This window comes from Callithrix jacchus, chromosome 11 (assembly GCF_049354715.1).
Source record: "Callithrix jacchus isolate 240 chromosome 11, calJac240_pri, whole genome shotgun sequence".
NCBI classification, from domain to species: Eukaryota; Metazoa; Chordata; class Mammalia; order Primates; family Cebidae; genus Callithrix; species Callithrix jacchus.
In genome coordinates, this window is record NC_133512.1 from 73,719,626 (window position 1) to 73,740,925 (window position 21,300).

The window sequence follows — 21,300 nt, forward strand, 5'->3', positions numbered from 1 at the left end:
ACTTCAGACCTTGTTATTGGTCTGTTCATAGTTTCGGCTTCCTCCTGGTTTAGGCTTGGGAGGACACAAGTGTCCAGGAATTTATCCATTTCTTCTAGGTTTACTAGTTTATGTGCATAGAGTTGTTAATTTCTGTGGAATCTGTGGTGATTTCCCCTTTATCGTTTTTTATTGCATCTATTTGGTTGTTCTCTCTTTTTTTTTATCAGTCTGGCTAGTGGTCTGTCTGTTTTGTTGATCTTTTCAAAAAAACCAGCTCTTGGATTTATTGATTTTTTTGAAGGGTTTTTCGTTTCTCTATCTCCTTCAGTTCAGCTCTGATCTTATTTATTTCTTGTCTTCTGCTAGGTTTTGAGTTTTTTTGATCTTGCTCCTCTAGCTCTTTCAATTTTGATGATAGGGTGTCAATTTTGGATCTCTCCACCCTTCTCATGTGGGCACTTCTTGCTATATATTTTCCTCTAGAGACTGCTTTAAATGTGTCCCAGAGATTCTGGTATGTTGTGTCTTTGTTTTTGTTGGTTTCAAAGAACTTCTTTATTTCTGCCTTCATTTCATTGTTCATCCAGTTAACATTCAAGAGCCAGTTGTTCAGTTTCCATGATGCTTTGCAGTTCTGAGTTAGTTTCTGAATTCTGAGTTCCAACTTGATTGCACTATGGTCTGAGAGACTGTTTGTTATGATTTCAGTTGTTTTGCATTTGCTGAGGAGTGATTTACTTCCAATTATGTGGTCAATTTTTGAGTAGGTGTGATGTGGTGCTGAGAAGAATGTATAGTCTGCAGATTTTGGGTGGAGAGTTCTGTAAATGTCTATCAGGTTTGCTTGTTCCAGGTCTGAGTTCAAGTCCTGGATATCCTTGTTAATTTTCTGTTTGGTTGACCCATCTAATATTGACAGTGGAGTGTTAAAGTCTCCCACTATTATTGTGTGGGAGTCTAAGTCTCTTTGTAAGTCATTAAAAACTTGCCTTATATATCTGGCTGCTCCTGTATTGGGTCCATGTATATTTAGGATCATTAGCTTTTCTTGTTGTATCCATCCTTTTACCATTATGTAATGTCCTTCTTTGTCTCTTTTGATCTTTGTTGCTTTAAAGTCTATTTTATCATAGACAAGAATTGCAACTCCTGCTTTATTTTGCTCTTCGTTTGCTTGATAAATCTTCCTCAATCCCTTTATTTTGAGCTTTTGTGTATCTTTGCATGTGAGATGGGTTTCCTGGATACAGCACACTGATGGGTTTTGATTTTTTATCCAATTTGCCAGTCTGTGTCTTTTGATTGGTGAATTTAGCCCATTTACATTTAGGGTTAATATTGTTATGTGTGAATTTGATACTGCCATTTTGATGCTAGCTGGCTGTTTTGCCCATTAATTGATGCAGATTCTTCATTTTGTTGATGCTCTTTAGCATTTGGTATGTTTTTGGAATGGCTGGTACTTGTTTGTTCCTTTCTATTTGTAGTGCCTCTTTCAGGAGCTCTTGTAAAGCAGGCCTGGTGGTGACAAAATCTCTGAGTACTTGCTTGTTCGCAAAGGATTTTATTTTTCCTTCACTTATGAAGCTCAGTTTGGCTGGATATGAAATTCTGGGTTGAAAGTTCTTTTCTTTAAGGATGTTGAATATTGGCCCCCTCCCTCTTCTGGCTTGTAGGGTTTCAGCCGAGAGATCTGCTATGAGTCTGATGGGCTTCCCTTTGCGGGTGACCCAACCTTTCTCTCTGGCTGCCCTTAGCATTTTCTGCTTCATTTCAACCTGGTGAATCTTATGATTATGTGCCTTGGGGTTGCTCTTCTTGCAGAATATCTTTGTGGTGTACTCTGTATTTCCTGGATTTGAATATTAGCCTGCCTTGCTAGGTTGGGGAACTTTTCCTGGATAATATCCTGAAGAGTATTTTCCAGCTTGGCTTCATTCTCTTCGTCACATTCAGGTACACCTATCAAACGTAGATTAGGTCTCTTCACATAGTCCCACATTTCTTGGAGACTTTGTTCATTCTTTTTTTGTGCTTTTTTCTCTAATCTTGACTTCTCATTTTATTTCATTGAGTTGATCTTTGACCTCTGATATCCTTTCTTCTGCTTGGTTAATTTGGCTGTTGAGACTTGTGCATGCTTCACGAAGTTCTCGTGTTGTGTGTTTTAGCTCCATCAATTCACTCATATATTTCTCTAAGTTGTCCATTCTTGTTATCATTTCCTCAAATCTTTTTTCAAGTTCTTAGTTCCTTTGCATTGAGTTACAACATGTTCATTTAGTTCATGGAAGTTTCTCATTACCCACCTTCTAAAGTCTGATTCTGTCATTTCATCACACTCATTCGCCGTCCAGCTTTGTTCCCTTGCTGGTGAGGGATTGTGGTCCCTTGTAGGAGGTGAGGTGTTTCAGTTTCGGGTGTTTTCTCCTTTTTGCACTGGTTTCTTTCTATCTTTGTGGAATTATTTACCTGTTGTCTGAGTAGTTGCTGACTTTTTGATTGGGTCTCTGAGTGGACGCCCAGATTGTTGATGATGAAGTATTTCTGTTTCTTAGTTTTCCTTCTAACAGTCTAGCCCATCTGCTGTAGGACTGCTGAGGTCCCCTCCAGGCCCTGCTTGCCTGGGGTACACCTGTAGCAGCTGCAGAACAGTGAGGGATGCTACCAGTTTCTTCTTCTGCTATCTTTGTCCCAGAATGATGCCCGCCATATGTCAGTCTGATCAGTCCTTTGTGAGGTGACTCTTTGGATATATAGCGGTCAGGGAGCTGCTTGAGGAGACAGTCTGTACTTTATAGGAGCTCAAGTGCTGAGCTGTGAGCTCTGTTGTTCATTCAGGGCTGCTAGGCAGGTACATTTAAGTCTGCTACAGCAGAACTCATAAAGCCCCTTTTTTTCCTCAGGTGCTCTGTCTCGGGGAGTTACGGCTTTATTTATGAGTATCTGTTGCACTGTCCTGCCCAGCAAGGAGGCAGTCTAGTCACTACCTGCCTGCTGAGGCTCCGCCCTGCTGCCATGGGCTCCGCCCTGTTGCTGTGGGCTCTGCCCTGCTGACAAGTGTAATTCCCTGTAGTCCTGTTTATATGGGTGTGGTTAAAACTGCTGTGGTGATGGTGGCCTGCTTCTGTATTGGTGGACTCTGTTATGGCGGGTTGCCTTGGCAACAGCAGGCTGCGTCAGCAATGGGAGTGTACCTTAGTAGGGGCAGTATGCCTCGGTAATGGCAGACACCCCTCCCCTACCGAGCTCCACTATCCTGGGTTCAGCTGTGCCCGCAGTGAAACTCTCAACCCCGAGCGTTTTGAATCGCCATTTTGTTTGTCCCTGTGGGGGTGGGACCTGCCAAGCCTGATCACCTGGCTCCCTGCCTCAGAGCCCTTTTGTTTTTTTTTTAAGTTGAACGGTTGACTCTCTCCCAGGTGTTTCAGTCACCTGCTGAAAGGGCGCCGGGATATGTGTGATTTCCTGTGCAGCGACTCACTGCGCTGGCTCAAACGTTGCTGCCCGGGAATCTCCTGGCCTGGCTTACTGTTTAAGTTCCGTTTAATCAGATGAATGTGCTAAACTGCCTTCCCAAATCTCAAATTGCCAGTTTAACAGGGCAACCAGACCAGTGTATTTTGTACGGAGTGCCGCTGTGCTTGGCTCCAGCTGAAATGGCCATGCCAGCCGAAACAGCTGTGCTGGCGTCCTGTGGGGCTCCTACACCTGGGAATTTCCCAGTCTGTGGGCAATAAAGATCTATCTGTAAATGCGGCATCTACTTACCCTCTGTGCTTTCACTGTGAGCTGCAATCCTGAGCTGCTCCTATTGTGCCATCCAAGTGCTCAGATTTTTAAAAGAGGTGATTTTCTTTTGTCTGAATAATCTCTCCTCTAGCAACTGTAGTTGTTTATCCTGATGTTTCTTTTTCATGCTCCTTCATATGTCAGGTTATTTTTGGTTACATAATTTCTTAACAAACTGAGGATTCATTCGTTTTTCTGGTTGTTTTGTGCCACTTGTATATAAGTGTTTCTAGGATAGGACTCTTCCCTGAACAAAATGAACATTAACAAGCTCTGTGTACCAGAGTGGGCTTTGTTGATGGCTAGTTACACTTTGGGGTGAGGAGGCTAGAGCTAGGCTTCTAGCCAGGGCCCATCCTCTTTCTAGATGCCAGAAAGAGAAAAGATTTACTCTATGGTGCCAATACTCTAGAGAAGCCCTACTTCACTATAACGAGTGCTTGAAGACTTTTCATTAATCTCGTTGCTCATGCATGCTCTCCATTCCTGCTAACTCCATGCAGGGGGTTCTTTGTAGGGGATCACTTGCATTCTGAGGGTGGTCCTTTTTGTACAATTTCTTGATTCTGTTTATTTAGTAATTTGCTTCCAAGCATTTTCATATCCCAGTATCTTCAGTGTTCTTCCCCCTTTGTATATTTTACAGTCATTTAAAGGGAATTCTAGGATAGGGAGTAAGCAATTACTTATGCTTGGCTTGTCATCTTTAACATTTGACTTGTTATTATTGTCCATTTTGCAAACTGGGTAGTTGTATGCTAAAGTCTATCAAACACATTTTATTTATTTATTTATTTATTTATTTTTGAGATAGAGTCTTGCTCTGTAGCCCAGGCTGGATTGCAGCGGCGTGATCTCAGCTCACTGCAACCGCCACCTCCCGGGTCCTGGTTGAAGCAATTCTCCTACCTTAGCCTCCCAAGTAGTTGGGATTTTAGGCACAAGCCACCATACCCAGCTAATTTTTGTATTTTTTAATAGAGATGGGGTTTTACCATGTTGGCCAGTCTGGTCTTGAACTCCTGACCTCGTGATCCACCGGTCTCAGCCTCCCAAAGTGCTGGGATTACAAGCATGAGCCACTGCACCCAGCCTTCAAACACATTTTAATATAAAATATATGGATGTATGGAGAAAGTTTTGGAAGTATTTATCATAACATGGTAAGCAGAGGTTATGTTTGATGGTAGAATTGTGAGTCATTTTATTTTCTTTTTGCTTATCTATATTTCCTATAATTTCCATAGTAGACACTATTATTTTAGTGACATACATTATAAAGAATGTATTGATAATAGGAATAATAGATGTAATCTCAGGGAGAAGTCTACAAATACAGGAGACCCTTGGCATTTGAGACAAAAGTGAAAGTTAGGTCCAGAGACCCCTGAGAACCCTGACATTTGAGAACACCATTAAGTATAAGGGGAATAGGCCAGTTTCTAGACCAATTTAAGCTGTCAGGCTTATGATGCTGTTACATGCTTCACATACAACCCTAGGAGGCAGGTACTATTTTCTTCACTACCAATTAAACATATCAGGCCCCTTCAGATTTGTTTTCCATTGATAGTTGAAACCCAAACTGCTAAGCAACTACTGAAGGAATCACAAACCAATACCACCTACAAGGGGCCAGGTAGTTAATGAAAATGACACAAGTGGACAAAGTGTCTGAGCCAATCTAGAAAGCATGTGCCAAGCCCAAAGTGGTCAGCCGCTATGCAGGTCTTGCTGAACATTGGGTAGGCTTCCATTTAAAACTTTTCTTTAGACAGTCTCTTCAATAAATAGTGTTGCAAAAACTGGCCATTCACATGCAGAAGAATAAAATGGGACCCTTTTCTCATACTATATACAAAAACCAACTTAAAATGGATTAAAGACTTAAACGTTAAGACCTAAACTGTAAAACTACTAAAAGAAAATAAGAGAAAGCTCCACGATGCTGGTCTAAGCAATGATTTTCTGGCTATGACTCCAAAGGCACAGGCAACAAAAGCAAAAACAGACAAACAGGATGGCATCAAACTAAGCTTCTGCACAGCAAAGGAAACCACAAAATGAGGAGACAACTCACAGAATGGGAGTAAATAATCGCAAACCACACATCTGACAATGGCTTAATATCTAAAATATAGAAGGAAATAAAACAACCTAATAACAAGAAACCAAATGACACAATTAAAAAATGGGGAAAGGACCAGAATAGACATTTCTTAAAAGACGACACAGAAATGGCCAAGAGGTACATGAAAAAACATTCAGCATTTCTGATCTATAGGGAAATGCACTTTAAAACCACAATGATATATAACCTCACCTAACTGGCCTTCATCAAAAAGATAAATGATAGCAAGTGTTGGTGAGCATGCAGAGAAAAGAGAACTCTTATACATTGTTCTTGGGAGTGTATATTAGCACAGCCATTTTGGAAAATGGGATGACAGTTCCTCAGAAAACTGAAAATAAAACTACCATATGATCCAACAATCCCACTTCTGGGTATATATCCAAAGGGGTGGAAATCAATATGTCAAAGGGATTAAAAAATGGGGAAAGGACCTCCATTCCCATGTTCATTACAGCATTATTTACAATAGCCAAGACATGGAATCAGTTTAAATGTCCCTCAATGGATGAATGAATAAAGAAAATGTGGTATATATACACAGTGAAATATGATTCAGCCTTAAAAAAAGAAAGAAATCAGGTCATTTGTGGTAATATGGAGAACCCGGAGGATATCATGCTACATAAGAAAAGCCAGGTACAGAAAGACAAATATTACATCATCTCACTTACATGTGGAATCTAAAAAACTCACAGAGGTAGAGAGTAGAATTCTGTTTACAGGATGCTAGGTGAGGGGTGGGAGGGAAGGAATGGAGAATTGTTGATTAAAGGGTACAAAGTTTAAGATAGACAAGAAGAAAAGGTTTTGAGAGCTATTGCACAGCAGGGTGACTGTGTTTTGTTGGCTCTGCATATTGTTTTGCTGGGTCTGTACATTGTTTCATGAAAATCTGTATGGGTTTCCAACATTTAAAAATTGAGAAAGATTTTATTAAAATGTCCTTTCAAGTTCTCCTCTAAATTGATGTTTTATATGAAGCTCTAGAATAGGCAAAGCTAATCTATGGTGACAGAAATTGGAACCATGATTTCAGCCCTTAAATGCTGGAAACAAATACAAATTCAGCCCTCTTTATACACAGGAGATTGGTGCCAGGACCCCACATGGATATCAAAATCCGCAGATGTTTAAGTCCCTTGTTGGCCCTCTCTATCTATGCAACCTGTGGGTATAAAGGATCAACTGTATATTTTAAAATAACTAAGAGTAAATTTCAAATATCTTACCATAAAAACCAGGTAAGTAAACAAGTTGATGGATATGTTAGCTTGATTTAATTAATCAATTTAATTTAATTAATGTGATGTCAAAACATCACATTGTATCCATTAATGTATAAAATTATGAGTTAATTCATCAGTTAAAATATTAATTAAAAATTAAAAAAATTTCTTTGTATTGAATGTTTTTTTCTTTTTTGAGATGGAGCATTGCTTTGCTGCCCAGGTGGGAGTGCAGTGGTGCAATCTCAGCTCTCTGCAACCTCTGTCTCCCAGATTATTCAAGAGATTCTCCTGCCTCAGTCTCACAAGTAGCTGAGATTACAGGTGTGTGTCACCACACCTGGCTAATTTTTGTAATTTTAGTAGAAACAGGGCTTCACCATGTTGGCTAGGCTGGTCTTGAACTCCTGACTTCAAGCAATCGACCCACCTTAGCCTCCCAAAGTGCTGGGATTACAAGCATGAGCCACTGCACCTGGCTATATTGAGATTTTATGTACCCATAGTGAACTATGCCAATCAGTATATGGTTTAATGAGTTACTGTGCATTTTAGACTACTAGAAGTAGAATCTTTCATTATCTAGAATTTTTCCCTTGTGCCCCTACCCAGTCAATCTGGGTATGTCGGCAACTACAGTCTGATTTCTATCACCATGGATTAGTTTTGCCTATTCTAGAACTTCATAAAGAACATCAATTTGGAAGGAGAACTTGAAACTACATTTTAATAAAAAAAAAAAAACTTTCAATTTTTAAATGTCAGAAACCAATACAAATTTTCATGAAACAATGTGCAGACCCAACAAAACACACAGGCTAAACTCAGCTCAATAGCAACACACATAACCACTTTGTGTCTGATCTGCAGGATAAACTAAGAATACATTTTGCATAAGTTTATTACAGTTTCTTTCATGACTATTGGTTTGGGTGCTACCTGATAGTTTTTATTCTTTAGCAACTAGCAGCACATTTCTTAGAACAGGAAGGGCAGGCTTATCTTCAGGGCAATGAGGAGAAAGGGAAACCGAAGCCCTCTCTGCAGCCAGCCTTGGGGGAAAGGAAGTACAAGGGAAGGAGTGGGAAGAGGCTAATTTGGAGAGGAAAGGAAAGCCAGGGGGACGATTTAGCAGGTATAAAAAGGAAGAAAGGGAACACAGGCTGATGCTGTTTCAACTAAGCAGTAAGAAACCCCATCTTCGTATCACCTTACAAGTATCCCACTGAAAAGGGACCCTGTACGATCTTTAGCATCCTCTCCAACTCTTGTCCCTTGCTCCTTTCCTTGCTGGGGTCATTTTCTTTGCCTTCCCACTTTGTCATTCTGCTCTAGCCACATGGACTTCCTTGCTGTTTGTTGTAGTTGTTTGTTTGTTTGAGACAGAGTCTTGCTCTGTTGGCCAGGCTTGAGTGCAGTGGCGCTATCACAGTTCATTGCAACATCTGCTTCCCAGGTTCAAGCGATTCTGGTGCCTCAGCCTCCCAAGGAGATGGGATTACAAGCATGCCCAGTTAATTTTTGTGTTTTTAGTAGAGATGAGATTTTGCCATGTTCGTCAGGCTGGTCTTGAACTCCTGGCCTCAAGCAATCTGCCCACATCGGCCTCCCGAAATGCTGCGATTATAGATGTGAGCCACCGTGCTTGGCCTCCTTGCTGTTTTAGGAACATGTCAGGCCCATGTCTGCCTCGGGGCCTTTGTACTGGCCAGGATGCTGTATTCCCAGATAGCCTCATAACTTCCTTCTTCACCACCTTCCGGTCTACGTTCTGTATCACTTTCTCAGGGGAAGCTTTTTCTGATCACCTTCTTTTAAAAATTTCAGCTAACACCTCTACCACTTTCTTTCTAGCTGTATTTCTCTCCACAGCACATACCACCATCTAACCTACATAATGGTTTACTTCTTTATTTTCTGTCTTCCCTCACTTCTTCATAAGAATGTAAGCTACATGAAGTCAGGGCATGGGGGAACTCTTTAGATATTTGTTGAATAAATAAGTGACTCAAGGAAGGAAGAAAGGAATGAATAAAGCAAGAAAGGAGGCAATGAAAACCCTTACTACCTTTGCGATTGTTGTTAAAAGTGTTCAATAAACTGGGACTGGCTTAGAAATGTTATCATTTCTAATTATTTTGCAAAATTATATTGCTTTTGGGAAGTAAAATTTAAAAAGCAAACTAATGATAATCCTAAGGACCAGCACAACCCTGACTATTCTTACTACCTTAAGAAACCAGATGTGTTTGAGGATTCATGTTTATTTATAAACACATAAATGGGCCTTTGAGTTTAGTAATAATTGAGTTTCCAATAGAGTTGAAGTTAAGATGACAAGCCTACCTTTTCCTGGTACATTTCTTCCTATTTTAATTCATTTTAAGAAGTAGGTTAGGAATAAATTATGAAATAACAAAACAGTATGTGCTCAATACTACTAAATCTTGAGGAACAGTGATCAGCAATGAACATATAAAATGACTCCAATCCCAGAAGTTTCTTTTGTTTGTTTGTTTGTTTTTTACTGACAATGAGTACAACCAGCTCTAGGTGGCTGGAGAAGTAGGGGCTGAGCTGGTTTTGTAGGTCTGCATGGGATTTTTGACATCAGGTAAAGACCACTCACTCCTCTGAGACATAGAGGTAAAGAACTTTACTGCCAGTAGCTTTCCACTCTAGGAAAAAAATAGGCTTCAACCTAAGCTGTGATTTAGAATTAAGTCAGGTCCTGTGATTGGTCAATGCTGGATTAGACCAAGTGTGTCCAGACTGCCAATTTGCCCCTGGAGATGGCACTGCATGTGCTGTATATGGAAGGCTGCGGGGAACTTGTGGGAATCGAGGGCCGCAAGCTCACATTTGTCAGCACGGAGCAGGTGGGATATTGTGATCTGCCTGCACTTTAGCAAGCTAGAGAATAAGCTTATAGCAGAGATAAGACTCATAGAGAAAGAAAAGACAGAAATTAAGTGTAGTTCCTGGTAACCCATATACCTCTTACACTTGATCAGTTTTTCTTCCTTAACGCCTTTCTATTTTCAGTCAACTCATGTCTGTCTCTTTCTTACTGATATGACAGTCAACATATACACAGTTTTTTTTTTTTTTGTCTTTGAGGTATTTTGGGATAGGAAAGGTAGTAGGAGAAAAAAAAAAAGAGTAGGGTAAACAAATACATTTCATGGATTACAATTTAGTAAGTTTTAACCCTAAATTTCAATGTAATGTCAACACCATTAGGTCCCAAGAAATAATTAAGGTAAACAACATGCTCTTTTTCTCCTCCCCAGTTCGGTAACTCAATAGTCTTCAACTACTTGAGAAGGTGTGAGGATCATTTTTTATCTCAGTTTGGACATGGAAGCTCACATTTCAGCTACAATCAAGGTGATCATCCATTTCCCTTGCTGACACCTTTCTTCCCCACCTCAGTAAGTCACAGATCACTTCAAGGAGAAAATTTCAAGAGGCTATTAAACACTGGCATAGATACCCAAAGCAGAGATGTTATCGTCTCTGGGGGCCTTTAGAAACAGCTGATTATCCTGGATAGGCAGAGTTACACCTAATTCAGTCTATCAAAAACTACTGGGTGCTGCAAAGTCAGCAAAGCATTGTGGGAATACCAAAAAAGTCAGCAGGCACAGCAGCTCCCCCTGGATAACCTGAAAGGGCTTGATCTGGACTGCTTCTGAGAAAGGCAAGTTTAGGTTTGGTTTCCACTGAGTAGGTACAATGCTGGGCGAGGCTATGTTTAACAGGGACTTCGTGGGGCTGCTTTCCATCCTAAGATGACACAATCTTAGAATCAGTTCCTAGCAATCACTTAACCCAGTGATTCTCAGTCTTGACTGGACGTTAGTATTTGCTGGGGGGACTTAAAAAAATACAGATGCCTGGGCCTATGCCAGTTCATTATCTTCTTCTCACCTTCACTCTTTCTTTTTTTTTTAGACAAAGTCTTGCTCTGTTACCCAGGCTGGAGTGCAGTGGCACAACACAATCTTGGCTCACTGCAACCTCTGCCTCCTGGGTTCAAGCAATTCTCCTGCCTCAGCCTCCCGAGTAGCTGGGATTACAGGCACGTGCTACCATGCCAGCTAATTTTTGTATTTTTAGTAAGGACAGGGTTTTGCCATGTTGGCTATGCTGGCTGGAACTCCTGGCCTCAAATGATCCACCCACCTCAGCCTCCCAAAGTGCTGAGATTACAGGCAGGAGTCACTGAGCCTGGTCCACACTTTCGCTCTTGAAAACAATTGTATTCTGGAGGACTATGAGGGAGGGGATAGGTCTTTTTCAGGATCTAGGGAACACTCAGGACTTTATCCTCAGAATAGATCCGATTTATTAATTATTAATCAGAATCTCTGTTGGGTATTTTTTTTCCCTAAACTCCCAGGCAATGCAAATGAGATGGAATTATACATTAGTAGCTGAGAAACGCTAGTCCCATATAACCCCCTCATTTTATACATAGAAAAATTAAGGTCCAAAGAAGTTAATTGACATCTGAACCTGCCCAAGATCACATGCCTGGTTAGTGCCAGAGCTTGGCTTAAAACCATGATCTCCATTAATTTACAAATCCAATAAGCATCTATCAAGGACATTCTAGGGTTGTTGGCCCACCACCTAGTTGCCACTCAAGAATACAGTAAGTCAAACCTGGTTGATAGCTAAGGATATTCTAGGCTGATTTTGATTCAAGTTAAAAGGTAAGAGTACGGCGTGATGGTTCTGGCCTTCTCTCTTATACTTTTCTTCCAAATAGTGGTATGTGATTCAGACCTCTGCAAATTTTGAGGAATCCTTTGATCTGGGTAAAATCCATCACTACCTCTGACCCACTCTCCTATCTACTAGTTCCAGGGGGCCCTTCACTTACCCAGATCAAATGTGCAGCACAAAAGTCAGGACAGGGGACAGGAGCTGGGAGCTCTAGTGCAGTTCACCGAAACCTTGGTCACTGGGACTGAGAGCTGGAGAAGGGAGAGCTCGCTCCTTGCCCTACATATAGAAGAAGGAAAGGAAGTTAATTCAGCAGTTATTGGTTTGTTTTTTGAAAGAAGCTATGTCCAAAATATTTCTTAATGCTGTCCTTTCATTCCTAATATCAACCCCTCCCTTCCAAGGCACAGCTACTGATATCACAGTGGCTTACATGGGATCGGCTAATTATATACAATTACATCTTCTTAAGGGTGAACTGCTAGGGTGTGAGAAAAGATATAGTCCAATGTTTGAACTCAACCATTCCCATATGTAGCAATTCATGAATACTAGTTTGCATATGAGAAATTGTGTCCTGAATGGGACATCATCAGTAGTAGAAGCAAATCCTCATAAAGCACTTGCTTTGAAAAGAGCAAGAAAAATAGAAAAATGAGGGACTCACAATGTTCAAGATAAGAGTTGATCTTGAGGAATTAAAAACTTAATTGGGCGAATATGTCCTTAGTCTTTTACAAATAATACAATTATTACTTCCCATTCACAGAATAGTTACTTGAGGGGTCATGTGTTTATTCCATTTGAAAGTAAATTAAGTCATATTAACTCAGTTTGTGAATTTACCCACATCTTGCTTCACTTCCCTTTCCCTCCATGGTTCACCGGGCCATTCTGAAGCAAGCTCTCATAACCTGGGCACCAGGAATCCTCTGAGAGGTGTATATAACATTTTCAATGGGTGTGCATTCTTTTTCCTGGGGATAAAGTCCCTAGTGTTCCCAGATTTTGAAAGAGACCTGTCTCCTCCCTCATAGTCCTCTAGAGTAGCTTTCAAGGGTGAAGGTGGGGAGAAGATAATGATGTTGATAGTTGTTGGTACGTACAATAAAGCATTTTATGAAGTTGGTCCTAGAACTAGCCTTCAAAAGAAGGATTAAAAGAGTTCATGAAATTGAGTCTGTCCTCCAAAAGATAAAACAAACTTTGAGAGGCACAAAATGATTAAATTTATCCATGCTGACTGGGTCTTCTTTTGTGTAAGATTTCACTAGTTTGAAACCAAAAGAAAGGAAATCATCATCTCATTTTTCTTGTTGATTTTAATTTTATTAACTCAATGGTAATGAGAACACCTGGGAATATGGACGTTCTCCCTATTTATCATGATTTCCCTAGAAAACTCTTTCACTTGTGTTACTAAAATGCAGACTACCTGCAATGGTAGAAAAATTAAGATACCAGGGGCACACATGTTATTTAGAATGAGATGATAACTCAACTGATTTTGATAGTCAATTAAATAGACCGTGCACACCTGCTTCTACACCTCACAAGTCAATCCACTGATGGTTAGAAACGTCCTCAGTCTGCCATTCTTCAGTTCTAGCAAGGCACCTCTACGCCACAGGCACTGAAATACTTGTTGGATTGAGTCAATTCTTCTGGTTTCGCTCATAAATTAATAAGGAACGTGTAACTCTGTATAGTTTCAGAGTAGTTAGAGAGAGAAAAAAGAAATGCTACGTAACAGAATTGGGGCTTCGGGTGTTACCTAATAGACTAGAAAGCTTTCCAACAGTGCACTTAAGATATGAGCCACAGCAACCTTACCTGGGAATTCTTCACCCTAAGTTTCTTTCTAATGCAAATTAGTTTGAATTTCTCTCTCCTCCCTCCAGTCTCCTGCCTGAAAGTCTCCTGATATAAAGCAATACTACAGTTATTAGAAGGAATGCCTGGCCAACATACATTTTAAATTTATTTTTCAAAAAGGTTGATACTTCCTAATGCATACTCCGAATTCCGCTGCATTTCTATGCTGTAAATTCCTAAACTTTAGATAATACATTTTTATATCTAGTGCACATTGTTCAGTTTTCAGACAGGAAAAAGCTAAATCACAGCCTGTCCCCGCAAAAGGTTGCTTTTTGTTGTTGTTCTAAGAGTCTCCATGAATGCTGTTTAAATTCTAGACTCTGCAGTACTCCTCGAAGCTAGGAAAGGAATCTTGCCCACCCTACAGCGAATGTGAATCTGCTTTCTTCACAGTTAGCAGATCAGATCCTTGCAGCTGTTTCTTCCGTAGGTCTCTGAGCTCACTGAGAACTTCCAGCACGCCTTCCCGGCGGGGCCTGGCCCAGGTGCGCACTAGATGAGGCCGTCAACTAAGTCAGCTGGTTCCCAATCAACTAAATCTTTCCCAAAAATAAATATTGCCGCGAGCTTCCAGAGTCCAGGGTGTCAGAGCCTCTATGATGGCAGAGCACCTACTGGATTCTCCAGACAGGGGCCAGTACCAAATTTTAAGGCTGTCAGGCTCCGAGCAGTCCCTTCGTGAGAGAAGTCGGGGGCCGGGGGTTCGAGCCACGCCCAGCGCTGAGCGGAGGTCCCAGTCGGGACCACAGCCCCGCTCACTGGGAGCTTCGGGCGGCCAAAGTGGGGTACAGGCGGAGGCAGGGCGGGACTCCGGAGAGAGGCCCAGAGGCATGACCGAGGACCTGGTTTTGTGTAATTCAATTTGGATACCAACAGGCCAGACCCAAAGAGTCGGGTGCCGGCCACCGCAGGACCAGAGGAGGGTGTTTCGGAATCAGAGCCAGGGCGCGCGGGAAAAGAAGAAAACCAAACTGGAAACGGCAAAGGCCTAGATGAGCACCAAGGGGACCCGAGGAGGCAAACATGAAGTGAACACGGCTTGTGGAGCTGCAGAGGGCGAGGGGACGAGGGTGCAAAGGAGAGCGCTTCGTGAGACTGTCTACTTCCCTGCGCAGAGGCGGGCAGAGTGCGGGCAGGTCAGCGCTGTTGCCGGCTGGTTTAGCCCGGGAGAGAAAGGAGAGGCGGTGACAGCCAAGACCCCTGCTCCGGTGGGCCCGCGGGCCTCAGCCCAGCCCCCTCCCGAGCGACCGCGAACCCCCGCCCCGCGGCCGCCCGCGCGCACTCACCGGCCCCGGCTGCCCTGGGCGGAGCCGCCCCTCCTCGCTCCCCAGCCGCTGCCGCCTCCACGCGCGCTGTCTCCAGGTGCGGCTCTCGGAGGACGCGCCGCGGGCACAGCCGGCCGCACCCCGGGCCTCCGGGTAACCCGAGCCCGCCCCGCCCCGCCCCTCCCCTCCAGGGCCAGGCCCCGCCGCCAACCTCTGCGCTGGGACGCCGGGGCGCGGGCATCCCTGCCCCCAGGGTTCTCTTCCCAAACACCTAGAACTTCCCAGAGTGTGCTTGGGATTTAACACCTTGGTTGTGCAGCCCCGCACATGTACTCAGAGGACACAGATTTCCTTCCCCTATGGCCCAGGAGTTTCTCCGGGTGGCATTCTTGTCGCCCTGAGATGGAACGTCAGTAGAGGTTCGAGGCTGAAGCAAGCACAATAAACAAGGGATAGCGTTCAAGTGGAAAACATTACGTATTATGATTTTAAAATAAAACAAAAAGCTGACTTATCTTTTCAATTACAATTGTTATAGAGACTCGGATTCGCATAGGAACCTTCGAAAACAGGAAATCCTGAAGACAATGTGAATTTTTTTTTTAATTTTCAAAAAGCTTTGATGAACTGCATTTAATACTTTATTTGCAAATATTGACTACTTATTGCACAAGGCAGTGCATATGGATTCTTTTCCGGGGATTTAAGTTAGAATTTACAAAAACATTTTTGTTTTTTATTACGTAGAATAACGTAACATGTTACCTCAAGGTAGGAGATCTCTCACACACACACACACACACTATGGAAATAGCTTGTTTTGTTAATAACAATTGGGATACAAGAGTGCCGAGATCAAGAGGATGAAGGATTGTAAATGATTTCAAATACACACTGGCTTTATGTCTTAGAAAGGATTATAGTTGGTTCATTAACAGCATCTTTTTTTGCTTTGTGAATTTCTGCGCGTGCACACTGTAGTGACACATTCTGCCAAGGAGACCCCCCCACCTCCAGAAACGGGGCCAGGCCTTAGGCTTGGAGCGCTTGTGCTATTCTTCATCCGAGAGGAAGGGCTGGAGATTCCCTCCGTACTCCACACGAGGGCGCTCTCTTCAAGGGCAGGAGACCACTCTCCGCGTCCCGATTTGAGATTTGAGGAAACCAAATTTGCTTTTCTCCACGCTTTTGAACATCTCTGAACAAATCTTAAAAAGATGAGTTACTAAGGAGGAGTTGGGTTCCTGGGACATGTATTTCTGGTGTCCTTCATTTCCCACTTGGCCTTTGCCATCCTGTGAAATTATTTTGTCATTTACATGTCTGTAGTCCAGTTCTTCTTACACTATAATGTGCATAGGAATCACCTGCGGATCCCGTTAAAAATGCAGATTCTGATTCAGTAGGTCTGAGATGGGGTCTGAGATATGCATTTCTAACAGGACCCTAGGTGATTCTGATAGGCTGCTGGAGGGCCAAACTTTGAGTAGCAACACTGTAAGACAGATGATAAACTGCTTTTGTAGGTAGCACCAGGTACCGAATATACTATCACAACAATAGTAATGTTGCTAACACCTGTTCAGTGTTTACATGTAGTAGGCACTGTTCTGAGCACTTTACATGTATTTACTTGTATAGATACTGCTATTATTTCTAGTTTAGAGATGAGTTTACTTTTAATATGCATCTTCCCCACTCCCTACCCCCTTCCCATCCTTGCTGGCTTAATTTCATTTCTTTGGTATTAGAATATTAGAGAGAGCATCAGGAAGAACAGCTAGTGGATGCTAGGCTTAATACCTAGGTGATGGGTTGACCTGTGCAGCAAACCACTGGCACACATTTACCTATGTACTAAATCTGCACATCCTGCACATGTACTCTAGAACTTCAAATAAAAGCTGATAAAAGAAAAAGAAAGTTTAGGGCCGGGCACGGTGGCTCACGCCTGTAATCGCAGCACTTTGGGAGGCCGAGGCGGGTGGATCACGCAGTCAAGAGATCGAGACCATCCTGGTCAACATGGTGAAACCCCGTCTCTACTAAAAATAGAAAAAAAAATTAGCTGGGCACGGTGGTGCACGCCTGTAATCCCAGCTACTCAGGAGGCTGAGGCAGGAGAATTGCCTGAACCCAGGAGGCGGAGGTTGCGGTTAGCCGAGGTCACGCCATTGCCCTCCAGCCTGGGTAACAAGAGCAAAACTCCGTCTCAGAAAAAAAAAAAAAAGAAAAAAGAAAAGTTTAAAAAAGCATATTAAAAAGATTTAAAAAGGTATACTCAGAGAATTGTCTTCCCTCCTTTATTCCACCCATTCTACCCAATCCTGTGTGAGTGAACAACTTCATGATTTCTCATCTGTTCTTCTCGTGTTTTTGTAAAGCCACACAGATTTTCTTTTTTTTTTTTACGTGTTCTTGTTTCCCTTCTTCTCCTCTGCTTTTTTGAGACAGAAGTCTCTCTCTGTCGCCCAGGTTGAAGTGCCGTGGCACAATTATGGCTCACTGAAGCCTCCAATTCCTGCGTTCAAGCAGTCCTTCCTCAGCCTCCTAAAGTGCTAGGATTACAGGTGTGAGCTACCGTGCCTGGCCTCCGCTTCTTTCTTACATAAAAGGTGGCATTCTTCATATGCTCTTTTACACTTAGCTCTTTCTACTTGCCAGTATCTTTGGAAATCACTCCACATTACCTCACAGAGATCTTCCTGCTTTTTTTTTTTATTAACAGCTACACAGTAGTACGTTGCATGTATGTACCATAGTGTGTTCAAATACTATTCTATTTTTGGATAGTTGTGTATCATATAATATTTTGTGGTTACAAATAATGCTACAATTAATAACTTTGAGCATGTACCTTTTCATATTTTTGGAAGTGTATCTTTAGGATAAATTCCTAGAAGTGGAATCAAGTGTTTGCTGGGTCAGAAGGTAAATGTATGTGTAATTTTCTTTTTTTTTGAGACGGAGTTTCGCTCTTGTGACCCAGGCTGGAGTGCAATGGCGCAGTCTCGGCTCACCGCAACCTCCGCCTCCTGGGTTCAGGCAATTCTCCTGCCTCAGCCTCCCGAGTAGCTGGGACTACAGGCACGCACCACCATGCCCAGCTAATTTTTTTGTATTTTTAGTAGAGACGGGGTCTCACCATGTTGACCAAGATGGTCTCGATCTCTTGACCTCATGATCCACCCGCCTCGGCCTCCCAAAGTGCTGGGATTACAGGCTTGAGTCACCGCGCCCGGCCGCATGTGTAGTTTTCTTAGCTATTGCTATAATCTTCTCCTCAGGACTTATGTCATTTTGCATTCCTACCAGCAAGGTATGAGAAGGCCTATGTTTCACAGCCTTTCCAAGCTTGTATTGTAAAGCTTTTGAATTTTGCCAGTTTGATGGGTTAGAAGTAGTATCTCAGTGGGGCTTCTTTTACACCTCTATTATAATGAGTGATATTAAACAACTTTTTTTATGTTGAAGGGCTATTTTTAAATGTTGATTTTCCTGAATTATCTATTCATATCTTTCACTCATTTTTCTATATAATTTTTGGTCTATTTTTACCTTTGATTTAAAAAATCTTTGTATATTAGGAATATTAACTCTGTGATACATGTTACAAATATACTCTCTCAATTTCTCATTTGTATTTTGTCTTGAAAGCATTGTTTTTGCTGATTGAACTGTACTTATTTTTGAAGACACACACATACACATATATATATATTATTGCATTTTAGGTTTTGGGGTGCATGTGCACGACATGCAAGACATTTGCATAGGTACACACATGGCAGTGTGTTTTGCTGCCTTCCTCCCTTTCACCCACATTGGGCATTTCTCCCCAGGCTATCCTCCCCAGCTCCCCGCCACCGCTGTCCCTCCCCTCTGCCCTGCAATAGACCCCAGTGTTTGGTACTCCCTTCCCTGTGTCCATGTGTTCTCATTTTTCATCACCCACCTATGAGTGAGAATATGCGGTATTTCATTTTCTGTTCTTGTGTCAGTTTGCTGAGAATGACGTTCTCCAGATTCATCCATGTCCCTACAAATGACCCAAACTCATCATTTTTGATTGCTGCATAATATTCCATGGTGTATATGTGCCACATTTTCCCAATCCAGTCTATCATCGATGGGCATTTGGGTGGGTTCCCGGTCTTTGCTAATGTAAACAGTGCTGCAATGAACATTCGTGTGCATGTGTCCTTATAATAGAACGATTTATAGTCCTTTGGGTATATACCCAGTAGTGGGATTGCTGGGTCAATTGGAATTTCTATTTCTAAGGCCTTGAGGAATCGCCACACTGTCTTCCACAATGGTTGAACTAGTTTACACTCCCACCAACAGTGTAAAAGTGTTCCTATTTCTCCACATCCTCTCCAGCATCTGTTGTCTCCAGATTTTTTAATGATCGCCATTCTAACTGGCGTGAGATGGCATCTCAATCTGGTTTTGATTTGCATCTCTCTAATGACCAGTGATGATGAGCATTTTTTCATATGATTGTTGGCCTCATGTATGTCTTCTTTTGTAAAGTGTCTGTTCATATCCTTTGCCCATTTTTGAATGGGCTTGTTTTTTTTTCCTGTAAATCTGTTTGAGTTCTTTGTAAATTCTGGGTATCAGCCATTTGTCAGATGGGTAAACTGCAAACATTTTTTCCCATTCTGTTGGTTGCCGATTCACTCTAGTGACTGTTTCTTTTGCCATGCAGAAGCTGTGGAGTTTGATTAGGTCCCATTTGTCTATTTTGGCTTTTGTTGCCAATGCTTTTGGTGTTTTGGTCATGAAGTCCTTGCCTACTCCTATGTCCTGAATGGTTTTACCTAGATTTTCTTCTAGGGTTTTCATGATGCCAGGTCTTATGTTTAAGTCTTTAATCCATCTGGAGTTAATTTTAGTGTAAGGTGTCAGGAAGGGGTCCAGTTTCTGCTTTCTGCACATGGCTAGCCAGTTTTCCCAACACCATTTGTTAAACAGGGAATCCTTTCCCCATTGCTTGTTTTTGTCAGGTTTATCAAAGATTGTATGGTTGTAGATATGTTGTGTTGCCTCCAATGCCGCTGTCCTGCTCCATTGGTCTATATCTCTGTTTTGGTACCAGTACCATGCTGTTTTGATTACTGTAGCCTTGTAGTATAGTTTGAAGTCTGGTAGTGTGATGCCTCCCGCTGTGTTCTTTTTGCTTAGAATTGACTTGGCTATGTGGGCTCTCTTTTGGTTCCATATGAAGTTCATGGTGGTTTTTTCCAGTTCTGTGAAAAAAGTCAATGGTAGCTTGATGGGGATAGCATTGATTCTGTTAATTACTTTGGGTAGTATAGCCATTTTCATGATATTGATTCTTCCTAACCATGAACATGGAATGTTTCTCCATCTGTTTGTGTCCTCTGTTATTTCGTTGAGCAGTGGTTTGTAGTTCTCCTTGAAGAGGTCCCTTATGTTCCTTGTGAGTTGTATTCCTAGGTATTTTATTCTTTTTGTAGCAATTGTGAATGGCAGTTCATTCTTGATTTGGCTTTCTTTAAGTCTGTTATTGGTGTATAGGAATGCTTGTGATTTTTGCACATTGATTTTATATCCTGAGACTTTGCTGAAGTTGCTTATCAGTTTCAGGAGTTTTTGGGCTGAGGCGATGGGGTCTTCTAGGTGTACTATCATGTCATCTGCAAATAGAGACAATTTGACTTCCTCCTTTCCTATTTGAGTACCGTTTATTTCTTTTTCTTGCCTGATTGCTCTGGCTAGAACTTCCAGTACTATATTGAATAGGAGTGGTGAGAGAGGGCATCCGTGTCTAGTACCAGATTTGAAAGGGAATGCTTCCAGTTTTTGCCCATTCAGTATGATATTGGCTGTTGGTTTGTCATAAATAGCTTTTATTACTTTGAGATACGTTCCACTGATACCGAGTTTATTTTGTCAGAAAAGGAATTTTGTCAAATGCCTTCTCTGTGTCAATTGAGATAATCATGTGGTTTTTGTTTTTGGTTCTGTTTATGTGGTGAATTATGTTTATAGACTTGTGTATGTTGAACCAGCCTTGCATCCTCGGGATGAATCCTACTTGATCATGATGGATAAGTTTTTTGATGTGCTGTTGCAGTCGGCTTGCCAGTATTTTATTGAAGATTTTTGCATCTGTGTTCATCATGGATATTGGCCTGAAGTTTTCTTTTCTTGTTTGGGTCTCTGCTGAGTTTTGGTATCAGGATGATGTTGGTCTCATAAAATGATTTGGGAAGGATTCTCTCTTTTTGGATTTTTTGGAATAGTTTCAGAAGGAATG

The 21,300-nt window shown here is 41.9% G+C and overlaps 1 protein-coding gene across 3 annotated transcripts in view; it reads right to left on the minus strand.

Moving 5' to 3' along the window:
* The window catches only part of SLC26A5 (solute carrier family 26 member 5), an 81,927-nt gene extending 66,756 nt beyond the window's left edge, over positions 1 to 15,171 (minus strand). For 2 of the 3 annotated variants that reach the window (XM_054237855.2, XM_078343064.1), the window contains exons 1-2: positions 15,033 to 15,171; positions 12,026 to 12,147 (exon numbers count right to left, since the gene is read on the minus strand). The gene's annotated coding sequence lies outside the window, so the exon portion shown is untranslated. The remainder of the gene's footprint in view (positions 1 to 12,025; positions 12,148 to 15,032) is intronic. The other variant, XM_035255045.3, reaches the window with a different exon arrangement.
* Positions 15,172 to 21,300: the final 6,129 nt, after the last annotated feature.